The 24,818-nt window shown below is 42.9% G+C and overlaps 1 long non-coding RNA gene across 7 annotated transcripts in view; it reads left to right on the top strand.

Annotated features, from left to right (window-relative positions):
- LOC121097012 overlaps positions 1–21,137 on the top strand; it is a 30,321-nt gene extending 9,184 nt beyond the window's left edge. For 2 of the 7 annotated variants that reach the window (XR_005830749.1, XR_005830870.1), the window contains exon 3: positions 9,436–21,137. This is a non-coding gene — a long non-coding RNA (uncharacterized LOC121097012). The remainder of the gene's footprint in view (positions 1–9,435) is intronic. The other 5 variants (XR_005830822.1, XR_005830770.1, XR_005830758.1 and 2 more) reach the window with 5 other exon arrangements.
- Positions 21,138–24,818: the final 3,681 nt, after the last annotated feature.

The following is a 24,818-nucleotide window of genomic DNA, read 5'->3' as shown; positions in this document are numbered from 1 at the left end:
TGGTCCGCACTGATGTCTGATTAAGCCGTCCATATCTCAGGTCATTCCATTAGCCTTTTAAAAATATTATTGTTATATTAATTTTTTAGTGGTTTTCTGAGGATTCCCCAAGTTTCAGCAGCTTGAATAAGCTCTTTAGTTGTGGAGTGGCTGGAAGAATATGGTCATGCTATGAGCAATCCAGACCGAACAACTTGGTTGTAATAACGGGCCGGGGCTGTAACAAGTTGCAGCTGTTGTGAAGGGCATCTGCAAGGCCAAGAGAGGCAAAGAAACTGTGTAATCGCAGAGAGATAAGAGAGTTGGACTGAAAGATGAGAAAAAGCAGGATGCCTGCATAAGGGGGGAGCAGCGTGTGGGCACCACACTGGGACCAGTCATAGGGGAGGTGGGAGTGTGTGAACGAGTAGTTTTAGCCTGTCACCTTCTGCATAACAAAGCCTGCGTAGCATGTGTATCTTGCTGAGAGTATAAATTGCTGTAAGTCTTTTAATAAAGTGGCACTAACTTGATCACATTGGTCGTATAAGTTGTGTTCGAACCTTCTGCGTCAACAAGTGGTGCCCGAACGGGGACCCTCTTGTCCATGCTTCCAGGAGCGAAGAGGCGGCTCAGAGGGGGCAGAAGCAGCCGGCTGTAGCAGGTGCTGCCCCGGTGCCTGGAAGACGCTCGAGCACAACTGTTGGAATCTTGCCCTGATCAGGTGAACGGTCATGGAGGAGATGGGGTCCACGCTAAGCAAAGAAGAAGTAGCATTAGTTAAGCTCCTCTGACATATCCTGTCTAAGAGAGGCTTATCTTATGATGAGGGAAGCCTGAAGAGGTTGCTGTCATGGGCTCGGCAGTGTGGATTAATCCCCTCAGTGAGTGCAGCCTTTGAACTAGATACTCGGGAAAAGATTGGCGCAGCAGTGCAGGAGGACATTAGTTCAGGCTCTAAAGACAGTGGGAAATTCTCCACAATGTGGAGATTGATCCTAGAGACTCTGAAAGAGATGAAAGCAGAACGAAAATCTACTGCATCTGCTTTCGCTGCCCTGTCAGCAGAAGCTGAAGGTTATGCAGAAGCTAGTGCAAAAGACTCTGCTACTGCTATGACATTCTCAGGATCCTTGTTCCCAAAAGCCAGGACAGGGATATGTTGCGTGTAGCAGTAGTGCGGCTAAAGGGCCGAGAGCCAAAGGAGATGAATCTGCCACCACTTTTATCTCCTGGTCCAAGTTTGAGAGAACAGTCCCCGGAACGCGCGTGCAACGTCTCGACAGAAGATGGCTTCTATCCACCTTTGCTTCCGTCACCCCGATCGGCGTCTGCAGAACGTCGCTGTGGTTTGGAGAATGTGCAGCTGCAAGATCTCATGAAAAAATTGGAGCAACTTGAGATGTGAGTGCAAGAAGCAGCTCAGCCTGTTCCTACAGCACCGCCACTATCTCCCTTCTCTACTAATCCTCTTCTACGGGGTGGAGTGGGGGTGGGCAGTTCTGGGAAGACGTTAGCAGCGGGACCGCTACCACTGCCGGTTCCAATGGGAGGTGTGGGGGATAATAGTAATCCAGCACGTCGATGGCGGGGGGTTATTTGGGATGCAATTATAGAGGGGCAATTTGGGCAGCTTGGGCCAATGGCATTTCCTGTTATAGTAACGTCACAGGGTGACGAGTGGGAACCCTTAGACTGGAAGGTAATTTACAAAGCGAAATTAGCAGTAACACAATTTGGGTTGAAATCTCCATATACTAACTCAGTAATTCAGCATATTTTTACAGCAAATTTATTAACTCCGTATGATGTGCGTATGGTTGCACAAACTTTGTTAACGGCTTCTCAGCAGATCCAGTTTTTTCAACGCTGGCAGGCAGCGTGTGACGCTGCCGCGGCCATGCCTCGTCAACAAGGGGATCCGCTGTTTGGAGTCAATGCCCAAATGCTGACAGGTGCCAGCCCCTTTGCTAACCCTGAGTGGCAAGTGGGATTCCAACCTGAGGTGTTACAATTAACACAGGAGCTGGCTCTGAAAACATTTTTTACCCTCCATGATGACAAAATAGCGCCAGGATTTATGGGGATAAAACAGGGACCTACAGAATCTTAATTTTTAGACTGTGTGCTGCTCTCATGAGTAACCCTGATTTGAGCGAGGATATGAAAGCAAAATTTCTTGATAGGCTTGCTTATGATAATGCTAATGAAAAAACTAAGAAAGCTTTAAGCCTCCTACCACGCGGGTTGTCAGCTGCTCAGCTGTGGGAGGCGGCAGAAAGAATGATTGATCAAGAAAAAGCTGCCTTTATAGCTGCCGCGGTAGGAGCTGCAGCGAAGCCGCTTGTGCAAGGAAAAAATAATAACGGGAAGCAAGACAGAAAATGTTTTGATTGTGGCAAGATGGGGCATATCAGATCACAATGTCGTGTTCCAGGCGCACAGCAAAAGAAATGGTGTGTGCGGTGTCGGAAAGACAATCATAACACTAGCGATTGTTGGAAAAAGGGAAATGAGACGCAGAGCGCGCCTCGCCCTCGTGCTATGACACAAGTCCAGGGTGCTTGGACCACTGCTCTGCCACCGCCTCCGGAAGCGCCGGAGTGGACCTGGCAACAGCAGTAGCTATTACTTACCGACACCACAGTTCAATTTGTTGATTCAAATCTTGTGGGATCTTTGGGACATGGTTTAAGTGCCTTATTAATTGGGTGTTCTTCACTATCTAGGAAAGGTGTTTTTGTGGTCCCAGGGCTTATTGATGCTGATTTTGAGGGACGGATTAAAATAATGGTTTACACACTAACTCCCCCTATAACTATTAAGGAGGGATCAAATATTGCTCAATTAATTCCTTTTGAAGCAAAAGTGCCTAACGCAGAACAACAGAAAAGGGGGATAGAAGGTTTTGGGTCTACTGGTCAACCCGATGTTTTGCTAGCCGTGGACATCAGTCGGGGAAAGCTGGAGGAGCGAATGGAAATGAGGCACCCTAATGGGCAAGTGTGTAAATTGCAGATGATTATAGATGCTGGAGCTGATGTAATGATTTTACCTTTTTTAAAGTGGCCTAGGCAGTGGCCTCTAATGCCAGCAGGTACCGGCATTGTGGGGGTTGGTGGGACTCAAGCTACCTTTATCAATAGAGATGTAATTGCATTTATGTTCTCCGATGGTAAGGTAGTAACTACACGCCCCTATGTAATGCACTTACCTGTGGCACTCATCGGAAGAGATCTGCTTTGCCTTTTTAGGGGCGGCCACTGTTGAGCAGCCAATTCTAAAACTCAGCTGGAAAACCGATGATCCAATTTGGATTGACCAGTGGCCGCTAAAGCAAGACCGGCTGCAGATTGTTAATAATTTGGTGCAGGAACAATTAGATGCTGGACACATTGTGCCTTCAACTAGTCTATGGAACACCTCAATTTTTACAGTCCCAAAGAAATCTGGGAAATGGCGTCTGTTACATGACTTATGAGCAATCAATGCTGTTATGTGTGATATGGGCGCCTTACAACCCAGGCTACCCTCCCCGGTTATGTTACCAGAGGATTGGGATTTAGTGATTATCGATTTGAAAGACTGTTTCTTTACAATTCCTTTACATCCGGAGGATGCTGAAAGGTTTGCTTTTACAGTGCCATTGATAAATAAAGCAGAGCCAGTGAAAAGATATCGCTGGGTGATGCTACCACAGGGAATGAAAAACTCACCTACGATGTGTCAATTGTTCGTTGCATGGGCTTTAGAACCCGTTCGTAGGCAGTATCATCATTTACTTATTTATCATTATATGGATGATATTTTGGTAGCAGGAAAACAGCTGGATTCTGAGACGATTTTATGTCAGCTCACACATAGTCTTGGAAAAAGGGGGCTGAAGATAGCTCCAGAGAAAATTCAAAAGAAAGGGCCATGGTTGTACCTGGGCTGGATCATTACAAATGGAATTATTCGACCCCAGAAAGTGAAAATTAACGCAGCAACAGAAACACTGTCTGATGTGCAAAAACTAGTGGGAGATATCCTGTGGGTTCGTAATATCTGTGGGATTATGAACGATGATCTGAAACCATTGATGCTGCTCCTGGGAACAGCTGCGCAGGCTCAGAAACGCCATCAATTGAATGAGGATCAGCAACAGGTGTGGCAAGTGATCACTAATAAGATAGTGACAACTGATGCTCGCAGATGATTAGATGACCAAGCTCTTTCTTTTATGATAATTAACTCAGGAGGTGAGCGAGAACACCCATTAGGGATTATTATCCAGCTGGGAGAAGGGAGACCGTGTTTATGAATTTTGGAATGGGTTTTTCTCCCCCTCCAGCCCAGAAAAACAGTTGTTACGCGCCCTGAATTGTTTTCACAGCTTCTTATTAAAGGCAGGCACTGAATTGTAGATGTCTCAGGCCTAACTGTATTTGGACTGGTTGTTGTCTGCTTCAACAGAATTTCAAATAGCAGCTGCTGATTTTTTGTGAACTCATTACTAACAGTTACCCTTTGGACAAACTTTTGCCATTGTTATCTCATCAGCGACTGAACATTTGCCTTTGCGATCGGAGGTTCCTGTAAAAGGGATAACTGTTTTTACTGATGCTGGACCAAAATCTCGGAGAGCTGCAGTCACCTGGAAAGTAGGAGAAACTTGGGAACATAAACTACTCTCTGGGGTGACTGGAGACTCTTTACAGACTTTAGAACTCCAAGCTGTTTTTTGGGCATTTCAGCACTGGATTCAAGAACCTGTCAATGTGGTATCAGACTCATTATATGTTGTGGGTACGGTACAGTGTTTAGAACATAGTATGGTGAAACCTGTGTGACATCCTGTATTGTGTACTCTGTTGTTACAGTTGCTAACGCTTTTGAACCAACATTGGGACGAATATTTTATTGTGCATATTTGCAGTCATCAGAAATGTGGGAGTATAGCTTTAGGTAACGCTCAGGCTGATCAGCTTGTCGCTCCAGCCTGGACAGGTCCTGTTGTTAAAACCTTTGAACAAGCCAGGTTATCACGTGAGTTTTTTCACCAGCTGGCAAAAGTGTTGGCCAGGCAATTTCACATTCCTGTGGCTGATGCTAGAGAAATTGTACAGTCCTGTCCTGATTGCCAGAAGGCAGGAGTTGGCCTTGGTTTGGGGGTGAACCTTCGAGGACTCCAACCCCTACAACTTTGGCAGATGGATGTAACTCATATCCCAGAATTTGGCAGGCTTAAATATGTGCCTGTTTCAATTGATACCTTTTCCCCAGCGCTCTGGGCAACGGCGCAAGCTGGTGAAACAGCACGGCATGTAATTAAACATATGCATGCTGCCATTATGGCACTTGGAGTGCCTGCACAAATCAAATCTGGTAATGGTCTGGCCTATATTTCTCGGAACTTTACACATTTTTGTCAACTTTGGGGTATACGTCATATCACAGGCATAACATGCTCCCCCACGGGACAGGCCATTGTGGAACGAGCGCATCAAACACTGAAAGCGCTTTTGCAAAAACAAAAAGGGGGAGAGGTATTGGGCACAGCAGAGCGCCTTGCAAAAGCGATATACGTATTGAACTATTTGCGGTTTACAGGTGATAGAAATGAACCGCCAGTAATAATACATAGTTTGGGTTTGAGATCTGCGGTAAACCAGTGTGGAAATAGTGGTTTTGTTCAATATGGAGATGCCGCTACAGGAGAATGGAAGGGACCTGTGGAACTAAAAATGATGTGGTGAGGATATGCTTGTATTGTTACAGATACCCGTGTTTGATTCCGGGTCGCTGGGTGCGGCCCTGGAGAGGAGATCTTAAGAATAATGAAGTAGAGGATCAGGTTTAATTTTGTATGTTTTACAGGACATGAGTCAATGTCAACAGTAGCCTTACGTTCTGAGGCACTTCAACGACATTAACATCGACTGAACTTGGCATCTTGACCCCGTTGCTGGCAGCATGACAGCCGGCAAACAGTGAAGCTTTTGGTCTTTTGCCAGATTTGCCGTTGTGTCATGCAGCTGCGCGAACGCAGCCGCTCAGCACAGAGCAGACCAAGGGAAACGGCACAGCTTGTCGAGAGCGTGTCTGAACTGTTGACCTCGGGTTTTAATACACTGCGCGTGGTGTGACAAGAAGACTGGGAGAGTCACACGTGCATGTGATTGGGATAGTGCGTTTAAATGTCACTCGTGTAGTGATCGGGTTGTGTTTTATTCTGAAGCGAGCGGGTTGTCTGACTTTGTAGGTGTGTCAGCATATCAGTAATCTGCTATTAATATAGAAAGGCAAGCACAAATACTTAGAGGATAACAGTAGGTTTTTGAGGCTTTAAGCTTAATTGAGGACCTTGGGCAAGGGGTTTTAGCAGAAATTAGTTTCAGGCTTTTAAAATGCTTAGCTTTGCAGTGTATTCATAGAACAACAAGATAGTTGATAAGGTTTGTGGACTCAGAATAAACATTCCTCGAAGCTCACAGGTGCATCAGAGCAATTGGAAAAAGGAGGTAAAACGATGGCAACACCTTAAAAGTGGATCACAGTTACGTTAATTTGTTTTCTACCAAGTAGTGAGGGGATTTTTGACATTTTACCCAGAACGAATATTTGGGTAACAACTGAGGTAACAGATTTTTGTCTGAGTTTGCAACAAGCGGATAACGCTTTTCAAACCTGTTTGATTAGTATTCCATTAATATCAGTAGGAACCATGAAAGATCGCGCAGATCTATTCGAACCTTTGATGATACATGTAACGACAACATACAGCTGCCATCATTAGCCACTGTTATAGCCACATCCTTTTTCCTCCCAGAAGGAATGTCAGACATAAATGCAAGAAAAAAAAAACCCAAACAAACGTAGATTAGCATGTTGGGGCCAGAAACCATTTAATTTGATTTCACAAATGATAAGTGAGCTACTTACTGATGTAGTTAGTGTTAGACATGATACTTTGCAGAATAGAGCTGCCATAGATTTTTTTTATTGTTAGCAGACAGACATGGTTGTGAAGACTTTGAAGGAATGTGTTGCTTCAATTTGTCTGATCACTCAAGAAGCATAACTCGGCAATTGGCAGCACTGCACGAGAATATGAAGCATGTTACTGAAGGACGTGATCCTTTTTCTGGCTGGCTCAGCGGTCTTGGACTAAGGGGATGGTTGCAGGCTGCAGTTAAAGGAGCATTGGTAGTGTTGATAGTGGTTTTGATTTTGATATTGTTTCATCCCTGTTTGCTTCAATGTTTGCAACGCATGATGGATGGGTTAATTAAACGGATGTTTGAGAATGGGGTCTGGATTGCTCAAAACAAAAAGGGGGATTTGTGGAGTGGCTGGAAGAAAATGGGCATGTTATGAGCAATCCAGACCCCATTACAACTTGGTTGTAATAACGGGCCGGGGCTGTAACAAGCTGCAGCTGCTGTGAAGGGCATCTGCAAGGCCAAGAGAGGCAAAGAAACTGTGTAATCGCAGAGAGATAAGAGAGTTGGACTGAAAGATGAGAAAAAGCAGGATGCCTGCATAAGGGGGGAGCAGCGTGTGGGCACCACACCGGGACCAGTCATAGGGGAGGTGGGAGCGTGTGAACGAGTAGTTTTAGCCTGTCACCTTCTGCATAACAAAGCCTGCGTAGCGTGTGTATCTTGCTGAGAGTATAAATTGCTGTAAGTCTTTTAATAAAGCGGCACTAACTTGATCACATTGGTCGTATAAGTTGTGTTCGAACCTTCTGCGTCAACATTCAATAATCACTGTATTTGGAAGAATGGAGAGGTGGAGTCATTTACATAAATAACCTCAGATTATTTCCCCCCCTAAATTTTATTGCTTCAGATATGTGCCAGTCTTTGTTCTGTATTTTGTTCCACTTTAAGTCCAGGGCCAAATGCTCAGTTTCATTTTAATAATAAATGAAGGCCATTGAGTCCTCTGGACAGATATTTCCCATCAAGAAAAATCCACTGCTTGCAATGTGTAATAAGCACTTTTTAAAATCTGAATTGTGATTTGAGTTAACTTAAAAACTGTCCAGTTTTGCATGAATATATACAGGTCAATTTTGTTTCACAGTGTTCTACTTCCCAGTCCAAGAACAGCTTATCAGCGCAACAATTAGAAACCGTAGTCGATCTCTTTTGTCATAGAAACATTACGCTCTACAATAGTGATACTCTGTTGAAGCTGTTCCCTTCACTGTGTTTACTTCTATAGTGTCAAGTGTTATAGAAAAAGATTAGTTTGAAAGTCTGTAGTTTTTCTGGTGCAATACAGACATGGTCAAGCTGACACCTTGCATTTGGTGAGTGGTGATTTGCGGGCTGTTATTAACAGTATTCTGCTAAGTGTTATTCTCTAACATGAGAAGGCGGGAGTGGTTTGGAGAATGACTCAATCGTATCTTCCCTCATCCCCTGAAGAGCTGGGAAAGGTGGCTGTGCTTTTGAAGAAAGCTCATTTAGACGACATGGCAAAGTTTGATGAGATCTTCGTTATTTCAGATTTAAATATTTTAAGTTTGCATAACTTCTCTCACTTATGACTGCTTTAATATGCAAGAATGCTAGAAATAACATGTTCGGCACTGGTGAAGGGAAGAAGGAAAGGAAATGAACCACATAATGCATCGTTCATTCTCTTAAGACAATTAAGGTGTGGCACAGGAAGGTGTTGAAAGGATCTCTGTCTGGTTCTGCTTTGATGTGTTAACTTTATATCCTAAATATTAGAATAAATCATGCCTTAGTTTCACAGGCATATGCACAGGAGATTGCTGTGACTGGCAAGGGATATTCCACCTCAGACTTTATCTATGCTTAATTCAGCCTGCCAAAATGCCCTCAGAGGAATACTGCAACATCAAGTTACTGCAAATGCATTTTATTCATGTAAAGTCTTTAGTTTACAAATTCCATTTTGAGCATCCCAATATTCAAAGGTGACACTGGCCTCCAGTTTGTAGCAGGTGAATTTTAGCTGTTTGTCTTCAGCTCTGTAAACCTTTTCATCTCGTGTTTCTTAACCTTTTCTCTTGACAGCCGAGTAACCTGGTACACTGGAGATGCAACTCCACAGATAAACATGTTGGTTGAAACGTGCTCAGTGTGGTTTTGTATCTGAGGATTCACTAGGCTGTTTTTATCCTTGCCCAATGCCAGCATCATTTCTCCCCCCTCCCTCCAGATACACTGCCTAACATATTAGTTTATTTAGATGTTTGCTAGAGATTTCTTTGGTCTTCCTTACTGAATATTCAGTTGCCAGCAGTGGGTGTAACTGCCATTGTTGACAGCTAGTTTTATTTGCAAACATAGACTGCTCCCTTAGGCACAATTCCTTTGTTAATGATGTTTCCAAGCCGTACAGAATTATGCAAGAGTCATGACATTAACTACTGTCTTATGTCATATTTTATTCCTTTTTCTAATTAGCATTTGTCCTTATATATGTTTTCAGAACTCGGATCTTTGCGCTTACCTGTACGCTGAGCTTACTGTGAGCAGATGAAGTTTGCATCTGTTTCATAAAATCCAAAAAGACCACCGAACAGGAGACAACTGGATTTTGAACTGCACTTTAATGCCTCCATGCAGGAAGACAGGATCATAGTAAGCAATGCTTTTGATAATAAATGGAGCATTCGTATCTGAGCAGTCTTTAAAAGTTAAAAAAAAATACAGCTTATTAAGTGTAGATACTTTTAAGATGTCACGGGTAACAAAGAGTTAACCTGCCTTTATAAAATGTAGTGTTTATTATGCTCTTCTATCAAAAGAGAATTAATGGATTTACCCCTGTCTTTATGCTTCATCCTAGCAGTAAAGCTAACCAAATCGTAGGAGGAAACATATGTGCCTGCCCTATGCAGCATAGTGTAATTAGGTATATTTCTTTATATGGTGAATATTGATGATCATCCAGTGAGCCACCAGGTGTTACCTTTTGTCATATGAAGTGTAGAAGTTCTCTGAGTGAGTAAATGATCTAAGTGACCATCGCTGTATTCCTGGGATCCAAAACTACCGGTGACATTCATGCAACTGCAGAGGCTTGCCCAGCTATAACGTCACAGTATCACAGAATGGCCAGGGTTGGAAGGGACCTCTGGAGATCATCTAGTCCAACCCACTGCTAAAGCAGGTCTCAGCTTCATCCTCAGCTTCCTCTAAGATAAGAGGGGCTTAGCAAAAAAAAAGAGTAAGATTTCTCTCAGTTTTAGCAATAGAACTGATCACCAACTAAATGAACGTGGTTATTTTCCACTGTCTTGACTGAAAATAAATTTGAAGTGCCTGCTTAAACCCTGCAACTCCTCTGAAGCAATCGGGGCAGCGCTTTCCAAGGGCAGAAACTGTAATAGACTATTTTCTTCTCTAAACATAAGCAGCTGTAGTTCCCCTGAAATTAGGTAAATTGTATTGCTTTGTACAAAGGTTCAAGTTGATTCCCAGGTTGGGGGTTAAAATTTTCAAAACCTGTGAAGCTGCGTTGCTTCTGTGACGTTTCCAGCTCAATAATAAATAGCCTTACTCATAGCAAATAGGAGGAAAAACAGAATAACGGACTTCTTTCACCAGTAAAATTCACATACTGTCCGATAGGTTTTTTTTCCTGCATGTTCCAGTCTCAGGAATGCTTTGGCTTCACATATGCACCACTTCTTTTACAACAATGTGTGCCCACTTTTTACTTAAGCCTGAGCTTGGGCCTGTGTTTGGGGATTAATAAGCCTGTGTTGAGCACTGTGCTGCTGTGGCTGCAGTGGTACTTGAAGAAGGCAGTTTAAAGTTGGAAGGGGTCTCTTTACAGTGTGATTGAGTTTTGGAGGTACACAACGCAGTATGTAGGCTTAGCTTTCTTAAAGAAAATCCTATGCCCAGCTTTAATTATTGAGCTCTTGGTTCTCCTCCCTGATACTCTGCCCTACCATTAAGAGACCAGACTGGTTTTCCTTGAGAACTTTCCATGGCCTGTTTATGCCCATGATACTTTATTGCTCAAGGCTGACAAACAATGGTGTCGCTACAGTGCATTACACCCTCTGTTTTTCCTTTCAGCAGCCTAAGCTTATTTTTTTCAAAAAAAACTTTCTCCACTTCAGATGTTGCATGTGGCTGCTCAGGAGAATGACATTTCTCTCTGAAATGTGCTCAGAGTAAATACATGAATTTAAATGTCAGAATGTTTGCGTTGTGAGAGACTGGGAGTTGAACAAGTATCTTAAGACCTGTGTAATTTTTGATGCTTTACCTCACACAGGAAAGGGCTGTGATTCTCATTCCTCTGTCTGATGGTGAGCGAGCTCTTCAGAGGGAATGTCTGTTTCAGACAGAAAAATAAACTGAAAACTTCTTCATCCTGTAACTGACCCTGCCACTGTCATGCCAATCTAGAAAAAAATTATTTTCTCGTCTATCCTATTCTTATGCTAGTGAAAAATCCACCTATTTCAGAGAAGGATATTTTTTTATTTAAATCTGTATCTTTAAGAAACAAGTCAAACTTGTCAGCCATGTGATTTAGTTTACTCATCTGTAAAATCGACGTGTTTCCTCCTTAGCTGAGGAGTGTGGGTGGCGTTATTTCTAATGTAAGTGGAAGAAAAATAGTTTGTGCTAAGAATGATTCTTTCTGAAACACTAGTTATTCAATATATTCTGGTTTGAGTAAAATCCTTGTTATGTCATAAGGCTTTGTTTCAATGTCGAATACATTTTTATGGACATTCCAACTTTGAACTCTCCTATCAAGTTATTGGCCCGGCAGCAATGTCCCACAGTCTATGTTAAAGGAATATGATGTTGCTTATATAAATGCTGTCAAAGCCAGGTGGCTATTCTGTTTTTGCTAATTGTGTTGGACTCCAGTGTCAGCATTTGGTAGTCCGGTGAGATTAACTCAATGGAATTTCACCATTTATGCCAGCATAAGCTTTTTTTCACCTTGTATCTTTTGTACGTCTTAGTGACGTTACGGTATTTGTAACTTCATATGGTATATTTGAGTCCTGTTCTCTGTAGATACCAAGTGTGAGGTTACTCACTGATTTACCGCTAGAGCCAGGCTGACATCATGCCTATATTGTTACGGAAACAATGAGGTCATTGATAATGTTTTGGTGATTTAGCTGATGCCTTGGTTGTAGGAGTCTGCCATATTTGTTGCTGTATGGAACATCATACCAGATAGTGCCATGTTCTTAAGCGGGACATGAATCAGCGTGAAAGCAGCTTTTATATTGTCTTCTCTGGAAGTTCGCTGTATGTTCTTCATCAGGCTTTCAGTATGTTAGTCTTCTGTATTTGGAAGTCATCTATTCCTGATTTGACTTCCCTGCTCTTGACTAAACTTACTGGTTTGCAGCCTTCTTTATAACTCCGTACATCAGTGGATATCAGTATGTGATAGATACATTGACTATGAAATGATCTTGGTGTCATCACTGTAGAGCAAACACAATTGCAAAAGCAATTATTGTTAGTTGTGATTTACAGTGTGGTACAAGTTTCTCCCTTGTTCATCAAACTTCTCAATGGCAATCAAATGTCTTACGTGTATATCTGCATATCTTTTGAAAATGAGACGACATTTCTAGTCTTTAACTGTACAACAGTAAAGAACAGATACTAGATGGGTTCTAGGTTCAACAGTGCTCAGTGTTTTGCATATGCATATTGATATTTTCCCTGCAGAATTTGGTCTACATAGTTCTTGTCAAAAAGGAGACTTGTTCACAGCCAGATTGAAAATTTGTCGCAGCTATAAAATCCATTTAACAAGAAAACATCATTAAAAGCCTTTCGTTGGTTGGTTGGTTGTTTTTTGTCTGTGTTCTCTGTGAACCTGCAAATACATCCTCAGTATATCTCCTGAGATTATGAAGTCTGTCACTTTCAAGAGAAGCAAAACACACACTTGCTAGGACAAGTATATCTTTTTTATTTTTGTCTTGATGCCCTTAAGTTGACTTGATAACCTCTAAATTTTCTGTGATTCTTTTGATTGTACAGCACTTGTGACCCCTAAATAATAGTTCCTAATAGAGCAAACTTTTGAAAGTCAAAATAAATTTTGTGAGAAAGGGTGGTCTCAGTATTTGAAGTGTTTCTTAAGACCTAGCTTTGCCTAGGATTATCATGAAATTCATCACAATTTAATTAAAGTCTTCACAAACCTTGCTTTTATCAATGAAAAGAATTCCTCACACCAAAGTGAAAATAATATTATCACAACACAGATGAAGGAGTTTCAAATCAGTGCAGATACTGGGTTAGCGCTTGCATTGTGTCCCTTTACGAGTGGTGTTCTGCCTTGTAAAGCGATACAAATTTTAAATTAGAAAACAGATTTTTCTGTGCAGCAACACTCCTATTTGGATACCTACAGCTAAAACCCAATTTAAATAAAAATCTATTTGGTATTTCCCTAAGCTGTTATGTCAGAAATTCTGATTGACTCCCTTTGAAACTATTTTTATAAATTTCTGGTTGTAACTAGCACTTAGTTACCAAGCGAGCAGCTGGATTTGCAAAGAAGCTGAATCCCTTGGGTAGTGCTATCTGCTAAGGTCATTCAGGTAGATTAGAAGAGCATAATTAAGGATGTAGTATAAGATCTAAAAGCTTCCTTAACAAAATGTCAATTACATTGTAGTACGCCTGACTGAAATACTAATATATCTTTTTCCTTTTTTTCAGTTCATATGTCACCATCAGGGCACATGTCTGCCCCTTTGGCTTTGAAAATCAGTTTATTGATATTATCCATAAAAACAAAATGTCACCCGAGCATAGTAAATGTAATTTATGCATTTGTCCAGTTGTTTACAAAGGATTTATATCAGCAGTTTAGCAAATTAAGACAAATGACATTTCTCAGTGCCCTTTTTGTGGCAAACGGGTGGTTGTGGTGTTTTTCCTGACATGATACTAAAGGAAAGCAAGACAAAATACTTCTCTGATGGCTTGTTATATCACCAAGATGGTGTAGCAAGAAGTTAATTGAAAAATCAGTTTCTGTTGTCTGAGTTTGGTTAATTTGTCTTGAAAAAGCACTGTCATGGTAATTTAGCAAATTGGACTGTGGTTGTTTATTTCCTTGTGAGCAAAGGCGAATGCAAATACTGTATTTCTGACATTTAAAGTTGTAGGAAAATTATTTTTAAAATTTCCATAGTCATGGCAAGTTAGTGAATTTAGATACATTTTCTACTTCTACCTGTCAAATTATATTTATAAACATGTATTTCGTACTTCCTGTAATATGGAAGAAAATGAAACTTTCCCGTGATAGACCAGGTCAAATAAAATCCCTGTTGAATATCTGAAGTCTTAATGTGGACTTTTGGGTTTCAAAATTGAAAGCTGTGATTTCTAAACCCACCGATTCTGCCTAATTTAGAAAGGAACTAAATCTCCCGACAGAGTGCCGTTTGGTTGGCAGATCCCCAGCCTCGGCTGTGCAGACGCAGCACCGTCTCGGGCCGGCGGAGCTGGAGCAGCCCCATCGCTAGCTCGGGGCTGAAGTCAGAGCGGGTGGAGAAGACGCAGCGTGCCTGTGCCTCCGTCCTGGAGCGGTGCCTTCCTCTGGGAACTGCAACGGAGAGCGTCCTAGCAGCTGGAATTGCAGGGGAGGAAATCTGTGATTCCGTTGCACGAATGGAAAACAAGCTCTGGTAGACAAGTTTGGAGATCTTAGCTGAAAACAATTTTTTTATTGTTTGGGGTTTGGTTTTTTGGTTGTTTTTTGTTTGTGGTTTTTTTTTTTTTTAATCTTATAGCCAACTTCAGCTTGCCTTTTTGGTGGCAAAACCAGTCCAATAACATTCTCTGTCCTTTAAAAACACCTGTATAGACAGAAAGGTCTGTGTGGAAAAGAAAAAATTGCAGGGTTGGGCTTGTATCTCCTCTGCAGCGTCACTTGAAGGTTTTTGAGGGACAAAGCTTCCCAAGTAAAATGTTTTGTGTTTTGCTTCTGATGTGTTTTATTTGAGATGACTCCACTGAGTTCAAAGACTGCCTTATTCATGGAGCGAATGATACTTCTCTGACTGTCTGAAGAATAGAAATATTAATGGCTGCAGTTCTCGTGCCTGTGCCTAAACTGATGAGTGACTAACATCTGCCTCTTTCTGAAGCGTCTGCTGGGACTTGACCAACTGTTACCTGAGCGAGACATAAGAAAAGACAGAATCCATATTTTCACGTCTACCCATTTGTTCCTAACGCCTGAAAAGAGAGCTCAGAGCGCAGGTGTTTAAGAAGGGGCTCAGAACTGAAGGCCAAAAGCTGTGTTGGGACTGAAGTGAGGGACGTTGGCGTACAAAGCCCTAAAATCCAGTTCTGTTCTGGAAAGCCGTCGCAGCAAGCTGCGTGACACCTCCTCATCGGAGTCCTAGGCTCAGATTTGGTGGAGAGTCATACCTGTGCTCCGCTCCGTTTGTTGCAAGCAGCGCTTCTTACATTGGTAGGATTAATCACACTGTGTTCAGGTGAGGATCGTGGTAAATCTTTGCAGAACTGGTCAGTGACCTCCATGTCAAATTTATGTGCCTTGTAACTACAAAGTTACTCTTTGGCAATTGTTGGCTACGTAACAGCCTCGTTGATCTGGAAGTCAAACTGCATGTTTGGGTTCTTTTTCATTTGTAAGGATATTTACGCATTTATTTACACATCTGTAAAGCCATTACCTACTGGGAAAAACCTGAGAAAAATTTAGGAAGTCACAAGAAGTAGCAGATGTTAGCTCCCTCTGAGGTAGTTCTACAAGGTTTAGGTAAGGAAAGTTAGGAAAAATGTGTTTCTGTGTTTTCTTATTTAAATCAGTGTATTAAAAAAGTTGTTTGGAAAACATACTGAGCTATGAAAAGTCCTCTTTGCTCCTACCTAATTCTGCATGTGTGGAGTTATCTGCAGTGTCTGCAAACTTTTTCTGAAAGCCTGTTCTCTGGTAATTGCAGTAGTTTTGGCTGCCTATATGGAGCGTGTTCAGAGGTCTTAGACTCTCTTCGGTCATATCTTCTACTTGATTTTAATGTGTGGTCCTGTTCCGGAAAGTGTAAGTAGAAATGGGGGTGGTTTATTAAATTTTATCTGTTGACTTACTGAAAGTGTTTGAGACAAATAGAAATTTGCATTTACTCTCCTTTTTGGTTTTATACTCAAAAGAGAGGAAAATGTACTGTACTTTTGTTTCTAGGTATTTATTTCTCTGCTTGTAAATGCTGGGACTTTGTATTTTCCTGCTCCATTTCCCTTTGCTTCTTTAAGTAATTGTCTTTGAGGTTTGGGGTTTTGTTTGGCATTTTTATTTTTGTTTCTTTCTCCAAACGTGTTTGTCAAATAAGTATAATATCCTCTTGCCTCTGGCTCTTTTCTGGGGAACTGAAGGTTGTTTGGGTCAACAGTGCTGGTCAAAAGTAGAATTATGAAAATGCTGGAGAGAGAAGTCACTGAAGGTCTTTTGTAAACGAGAGATTGTTTAGGAATAGCGCTTTCATAATAGGAGGGAGTTTGGATTTTACTTGAATTCAAGCTCCTGCTGTCACTGAGGAAATAAAGCCCAGCTGATGATGTACAGTGCAAGGGAAATGGTCGAATCTCCTCCCTTTTCCTGTAGAGAATGCCATGGTGCACGAGGTGAGGAACTTTGAGAAACAAGGATTAGGGTAGCAGGAACTAGGGGAACCTTGAATCAAATTATAATAATTTGTGGCAATTACGGATACGTACAGTGAAAAAGAAACCTCACAAACTATTCCCTTTGCTCTGGATTCTGCAGTTTGTGAGGCAGCCAGGTCTATGCATGCCACTACTGTGTCAGTTCTTGTAGAAAAAACATTTTTCCCCCGAGTTATTTATTGTAAGGGGCTCACGGCTTTAGGCGTGCAGAGGTAGAAGTGAGTTTCTCCGCAGCCCATCAGAGCCCTTGCTCCAGGGCAGGTGCGGGGAGAGGAGAGGGCTGAGGAGGATGGAATACAGGCTGCACCCTTTTCACAAACCCGCGTGACCCTGCCTACTGTCACTTGCAGAAGGTGGTGTATCCTGCCGAGGTGTGCTGCTAGCCCACCCGCCCCGAGTCCTCCCTCCCCAGCGGGTATTGCACTTCACCCGTACTGCCCACGGCTGTGGTGTGCTTAAGCTTCTCTCCTGTCCGAGGCGAGGGAAGTGAGGCAAGGCGCCGGGGCTGGAGGAGTGAGTAGCTGAGCACCCTGTGTTCTGTGAGCACGGCGGTCATAGCGTGAGGTTCCCGTTCTCGTATAGAGGGGCAGTCACTGAGTGCACTGTGCGGGGGAGAGCAGTCTGGATCGCTCCCTGGCTAAGTCTGTGTGCCGTTACTTTTCTGATACGTCCCTTAGAGAAAAGACCTGGGTTTAGAATCGTAGAGTCGTTTCGGTTGGAAAAAACCCTTAAGATCATCCGACTCCAACTGTAAACCTAGCGCTGCTAAGTCCACCACTAACTGTCCCTACCTGCCCCATCCACACGTCTTTTAAATACCTCCAGGGATGGTGACTCAACCGCTTCCTCGGGCAGCCCATTCCAGTGCTTCACAACCTTCCCGGTGAAGAATTTTTTCCTGAGCTAAACCTCCCCTGGCACAACTTGAGGCAGTTTCCTCTTGTCCTATCACTTGTTACCTGCGAGAAAATCCTGTGTCTCTTTATGGAAGCAGTTCTCTAGAGGAAAACGTTGTTGTTTTGGGTTGTTTTTGTTTTTTTTTTTCATTACAGCAAGCAAAGGAGTAACTACACATGTGCCTGGGATGTGGTGGGTTGCCTGGACAGGAACTGCAGCTCTTTGTGGGGAGGGAGCAGGTGTATTTCTTACGGGCTCTCTGCTTTTTTCTGTTTGACACGGAATACTTCCTCCACTGTAAATTTAAATTTACTGTAAATTGAAGCCCAGAGATGCCAGCCTGTTCAGTTGTATCAGGTGTTTGTGAACTTGCCTTATCATTTTAGTTTCCAAGAGTAGCTCTTGTGCTGGCTGCTGCCGTGCTTTACAGAAGGAACTCAGAAGCTCTGGCCTAGGAGTTTTATGCAGGTGCCTTGCCTTCCTGGTGTTGAGGATGGCTGCAGTCTGAAATTCAAGACTAAATTGTCTCAAGTTCAAGGTTAAATTCAAGGTGAAAGTCTTCAAGGCACCTTAAAACAGGCAAACAAATGTCCCTGCCACCACCTTCCTTAGAAACTGGTGTTCATGTTACAGACAGAATAGCTGCTGACCCAAAAGCATAAAATATTTGTGTTAAACAGAGCCCAGTGCCCCTGTCTTTCTTGTTTTTGTGGGTGCTTCTTGGAGAAAGCTCATGGCCTTACTTTATCCTCCTCAGCACATGAGGGTCTGGGGCATAGGGGGAAATGTTTGCACAGGCCAGACTTCGGGAACTGCTGGCCCTTGTGGAGCAAATTCCACTGCGGTGTTTGTTCCTGGGTGTCCTGCTGCTGCTACCCCTGCTGTGGGAAGCCCCAGCGTATTTACAGGCCTGATCTTGTAAAATCTGAGTCTTCTGATAGCTGGGGGATTTTGTCTTTTCTGTGGCTGGTTAATTGCTCGTAATGCCTTCCTCTGAAGGGAGACATGGAACTGCTGTGGAGTTAGACTATTGTCCTTGAAAATTGCCAGGCTGGTGTGGTTTATTGCTTTAATTCCTCTTCTTTAAACTTCTGGGTTTAATATTATTACTGTAGCACATAAATTAGGGCAAAGAAACTGCTGTTTGGTGAGTGCTCAGGCAAGATGCGGCAACAGAAAGGACATACGGTTATGAAGTTATTTAGGAACCCACGTCCATAATCTAGTACTTCTAAAAATCCTTTTGGTCAGACGGTGTGTTTTTCTTATTTCCCAGCTGGATTCAAAATATGCTTGTATAAAATGCAGCCTTGGGAGACAGAACCACTGGTGACACAATTCCGGGTGCTTCTATTGCCCGCTAGTGCCAACAGCAGCCACGGACACATGTGAAGGCGGCAGCGTCGGGGATGCGCGGTAGGGCAGGCAGGGTTTCTTACCTTTCCTTTTTCTGCTGTCTTGGCTGAGAATATATTTCTACTGAAGAGTTATCCAAGTTCAGTGCTCAGAGAAAAGACATATGAGAGAGAACCCGGGATCTCCAGAACCCTCACATCTGATTTGCTGTGTTTTGGGGAGCTGTTAGTTGTGTCCAACGGATAGTGGAGTATTTTCTTTCTCTGCTGAATCTTCTCCCACCAGGTATGTCTCCTTGAATATATGTATATGTTCAAGTATATTCTGGAGAAATTTGCAAGTAAAATATTCTTGACTTGTAGTTTTTAAATGCTGTATTTGCTATAGAAAGTGCCCTTTTCTTTGTGATTGAAAGTGTTTCAGCAATATTGACAAATCCAAGTAACTTCTTACAAAAGGAAGAGCACACATATTTGTAGAGAGAATAAAGAAGGTAAGACAGGGTTAATCTGAGAAAGTAAAGGATATTATTTACTTGCAGTCATGGTAACCATCACTGGGACACTCTTGTTTCAGCTCAGTGACAAACACAGTCCCTGGGAGTAGATTTGTTTTTATTCCACAAGCAGCTCTTTTCTGCCTGAAACTGCACTGCACCTGCCTGTTGGGATAGCGTGAGGACGTCACAATGCCAGATTTGAGACAAAATGTGAAATCTACCAATGTGTTTCAGTGTTTTGATGCAAATACCATTAGTATGACATCATGGCTATGTCTTTAATTCTTTAAGAGTTTCAGCTGGCTACCTTAAACTTTTCAGGTTCACTTAATTTTGCTGGAATAATTGATTTTCCTCATTTGCAGCAGAACAGTGCAGTAAGTTTCTTGAGGGTGAGGGTCCTTGCACAGCTGGTAAATACTGGAGTGAACCGGCTGATGTAGCAATCAGAGCTGCTCAGATGGCAACGTAGGTCAGGGGCAGTATTTTCCCCTATACTGACACATGGAGTGCATTTTCAGATTGTACAGCTTTACATGTGCACATATAGATGTATATATGTGCATATAGGCGTGTATGTATTTTTGTTATTGGCAGGACCTTTCCCCACCCCTAAATCCCAAACCTTGCCTGTGAAATTAATGGTATAGTTTAAATACTTCATTAGACTTGATTGAGATCCAAGTGCGCAAAGGCTGGAAGAAATGCAGACTTTGTGAAGCTTTTTAAAGCGCATTGAGGAAGACTGATATGAACATGCTGAGCCATGTTGCAGTTTGATATGGTTATGCAGATGGTCTACAGCCCTCGCGTACCGGTGGAGGCTGGAGGGAATCCCATTGCGCTGCTGAGACATGAAGGAACTCCTGGAGCAAGTCCACGGACAGCTGCTTTACTGCTGCGCTTCACTATCTTCTCCAAGCACCAGCAATGCCCAAAGCCAGCAGCTTCCCCAAGCAGTTCAAGATGCCAGGAAATCTACTTTGAACGTGTTTGTATGTTGCAATAAATAATTCGTGAGAGGAATTACTTTAAATTTGGCAATGTGTGCTTATCCAGATGGACAAATGTGACTGCAGGTGTGAAAACAACTGGAGTTCCCCCGAGGCAAACCCGTACTGTGTTCGGGCTGCGGCAGGTGGAGTGGTCACAGGTAATTCACCCGGTGCCATGTGTCAGCAGGAGAGAGACTGCAGATGCCTGGGATGGAGAAGCACGAGAAACCAGCCCTGCCACCGCCAGCAGGACAGGGTGAGCCACCAAACCCACTCATTCCTTACCAGGGGTCTTTTGGACAAACACACATTGAATCAATCCGTGGCTTCAGAGCATCTTTTAAGAGCACCAGTGTAAAAATGAGGTCTTGGGTGGTCATTTATGGTTCAAGTAGCAGTTTATATATTTATTATAATTATACACAACCTTGACAATCTATATTGCCATTCAAAAATAAATTGAAATATTGTCAATCTGCACATGATCTGTCACTAATAAGAATCCCATTTACATACATAGTAAACATTTTGCATACTTAGAACACTGCTTTAAATTCTGACACTCCCATCTCACCCCCGCCTCCCCTCCCATCCTATGGAGTTATGTTCAGGCTGTGTAAACAAACTTCTCCCACTACGCAACATTCAGGGACTACCACCTTTTTTTATGAATTTAATTAAACCATTTCAGTGCTTTGTAGAGGTGGCCAGTGGGTACAGCTCTTTTAAAACTTTTTTTGTTTAAAATGATTCATCAACAGATCACGTGGCAGCGATTCCTACTTCTTACCGCTTGCTCTATTTCCTTGTGACCAGGAATGATGGAACACAGGGTTTAGTATCTGTATCAGGTGAGTAAAGTCAGTCACACAAGTGCATTCCTGGTGTGCTAACAGGAGCTATTCTGCAGTGCTAACAGTCACATGTAGTTGTTTTCACTGTTTTCATGTGTAATCAGTGGTTGGAGTCTTAAACTTTCAACTGGAGAATTATGAATTCAGCTTAGAGTCAGCCACAACACACATGCTTTTTAACTACTAAGAGTTTGCATTTATACTCCAGACATTATCTTGGGAGCTGAAATGAGGATCAATGAGGCGTTAAGAGGCAGCGTAATATTCTTCTATCCACTTGAAGAAAACTCAACAGCTAGTGGTAGCTAACAGAAGCATCCTTTGAGCGCGTGGACACTACACTGACCCCCTGCTGAAGTTTGGACACCTAGGCTCACACAAATGAGCACATTAACGTCTTACACTGTGCTAACACTGAAATGAAAGCCCTGCTGCCCGGTCACGAGGTTCACAGTGACGCTACCTATGGGAATTTACCTTTTTTTTTCTCCTACAGGGGCTGGCACATGCTTTCAGCCAGCAAATGCAGCACAGTTGGAGAATGGTTTCATGTTTTTTGAAAGGCAGGGATAACCAGAGCACCGAGCAGCGTAGATTCCAAGGGTTGTTAAGGCTGTGAAGTTCTCATATACTGTCCAAGAATACCTAGGAAGCAAAGTCTCCTGCCAGCTCCTTGCCCAGTTCCTGGAACTACACTTAAAACATAATCCTTACAGGGAAAAACCCCACTGAAGTAGGGGGTATTCGAGAGCAGGCCAGTAACAGGAGATATCTACAGTAGAGGCTGGCGTTCAGGGCACAGAGATACCGGTTTCAAATGCCCAAGATGCAAAGGAGTCTAACCAACAGCTAGAGGGGACACGTTGGAGCAACGGCTTTCCCTTGGAAGTGGAAAACCCAACCATCCCCAGCAGCAGCCCCCCCAGCCACCCCCGAGGCATGCACAATGCTGCAGCCCTAGACGTTTCAGAAGCAGCACCACGGCACCTGCGGTTCCGCAGGATCTGGGACCCAAGCGCCTGCTCTCACCCCAAAGGCAGCGTTTCAACTGCGCAAGAAGGGCACTGACTGCCACAAGCAAACACGGGAGAGGGGTCTTCAATTCAGAGCAAACAAGGCAGGCAGCTGTGCCAGGTTGTTTTACCGTGTAGCACACTTGCCCATTCAAAGAAAAGTAAACTTTTATATTCTTAAGAAAAAAATCTGCTTCTATTACATCTGAATGAAGCTCAAAGAAAATCCTGAAGTTTAAACCACTGTAATGAAAGACATGGAAAGCAAGCCATGAGTCAGTTGTAAAACAGCTAGTAACAACTTCGAAAATTCACTGTAAAGCCATTTCTCGAGCAAGTCCACTAATGCTCGAGAGAGCAGCATTTCCTTTCTTTAAAGGAAAGAAAGATAGATGGTGCTGGTAGAATAAAGTATTTATGCTGGTTTGTAACTGAACTTATACATGAAGTTTTAAGACCACGATTAACAAAACATTTCTTTATTCAACACAAAACTGTACTGCCTTTACAAGGATGGCGTCACGTCCTGTTACTTCTTTTTGGGGGGTGGAGGGAACATTCTCAAACACCAGAAATGTATCTTTGCCCTTCAACAGAAAGTCTAGCAAACTAGATACTAGCATATCGAACAAAGTACCAGCAAAAAATACCTGCTTTGAAAATATACAAGGAGAGTAGCATATTACTGTTGGTTCCCTAACAGAATTTATTTTATGGTACAAGATACTTATTCCGGTGCTGCTGGGGTAACCACAGGGTGACCTGCTTATTGAGTCCAATGCACAAAACCTCATCATCAAGTTGTGCATAGCTTGTATTAATACTTGAGAACCTTACCATCTGCATCCTGGGAAAATTTCCTATTTGTAACAGAAGACAGATAACTTATTACAGTAAGGCCTATGTTTATGTGTCAGTGTGAAGTTCGCTGTGGAAGGAACGGTTTTGCCCTTCCAGATGAAATTCCTAACCTGTATATCCACAACCAGTTGCTCTCGGCAGTCTGTGGGCAGCACTCCGCTCCACCACCCATCCAGAGCAGACAGATGCACAGCACCTGTGCGACTAAGACAACTTTACTACAATTGCTTGCCATAACCATACCTGCTTTTAAGCTTACTCTAAAATTATACCAGCCTTTGCGCATAAGAAGTGCCTTGAACATTTGAAATGTCGTATCAAGCATCTGCTGACCACAAGCAGAAGACTTTTATGTTCTTACACCTAAGAACTTGTTGGAGAGCTTACACAGGAGGTTCCCACTGTTCAAGCTCTTGAGCCAGGTATCAGGAAGTCTACTAGACAAACTGATGCGTAGATGGGTTTTAGGAAGTCAACACTCAAGCACACAACTCATTCCACTGCTGTGGTAAAGCCACAAAGATAGTCAGGATGTTAAAGCCTACAGGACCAAAGCTAGCTCAGTTGTGCACAGGCTCAAACTTATCGGGACAATTGATACTGAAGTACAATCACCCCCTCGGTGCCAAAGGTGTGCAACTACAGTGGCAGAATTCAAGACTGAGGTTGCAGAGCAGCTGCAGCTCTCTTCAAGGTCACTCAGGTTTTGTTCAAGGGCTTTAAATGTGTCAACTCAGGGTGCCAGACCCCATCCCCAACTGACAGCAGAGCAAAGTACACCACACATCTCAGTCACTTACGAAGATACAATTCCAGCACTCGAGCTAGTAGCAGGTTTATACGCAGCTGTAAGTGACACCTGCTTTCTCTGTGAAGGTACATCAGAGGGTAGTTCACCTCCACCACCTCCAGCGTGGGTCAGGGCCTGCTCTCGTAGCATCAGCAATGCTGGAGCACGAAGGGCACAGCTGCAGCTGAAATGGCTGCCAAAGGCAGGAACAGGAGCAGGACCCTTCCCTCGCTTGCAAGGAGAACTGCTGCAGGAGTGCCTCAACACCGCAACACCTACAATGCATTTCTGTGATGGAGTTCCAAGTCACTGAAGTGTTACACTGGAGCTAACCCCAGCCCCTTCTGCTGACTGGACTAAGGAACTACTTCCCATGGAGGAGCCCATTCCTGTTCCGGTCAGAGTAGTTGTTCCAAGTCAAAAAAAAAAAAAAAAGTGACTTGCTTTAGCAAGTGCTACAGTACCTCAGTGACTGACAGCGACTGAAGTGTTCAGAATATACAAACACATATTAGACCTTAACAACGTCTAAGATGTATCAAAGAAAACAGTGACTCAACTGTGTAATACATTATCGACACTTTCATTAGATCGGCTAAATGACCAGAGATAACTTGTAAGCTATGCAAGCTCGTCAAGTAGATTCCATCTTTGGGGTAATAATATCCAGTTTGAAAGCTCTTTTGTTTAGATCCTCAACCCAAAAGATTTACGATTTACGTGCCGAGTACTGAGGCTTAAATAAGCCTGCAGTATTTATTTCAAGTTTGCAACAAACAGCATTTAAAGTAACCTCAAAATTAGGGTGCTAACACCCAGCTCGCACAGCACAATTCCTATTGTTTCTTCTCCCCAGCACAAGATGTGATCAAGACAAAGATTTCGTTCAAAA

Source organism: Falco naumanni, chromosome 1, assembly GCF_017639655.2.
Source record: "Falco naumanni isolate bFalNau1 chromosome 1, bFalNau1.pat, whole genome shotgun sequence".
Classification (NCBI taxonomy): Eukaryota; Metazoa; Chordata; class Aves; order Falconiformes; family Falconidae; genus Falco; species Falco naumanni.
This window is presented reverse-complemented; position numbering and strand designations above follow the sequence as displayed.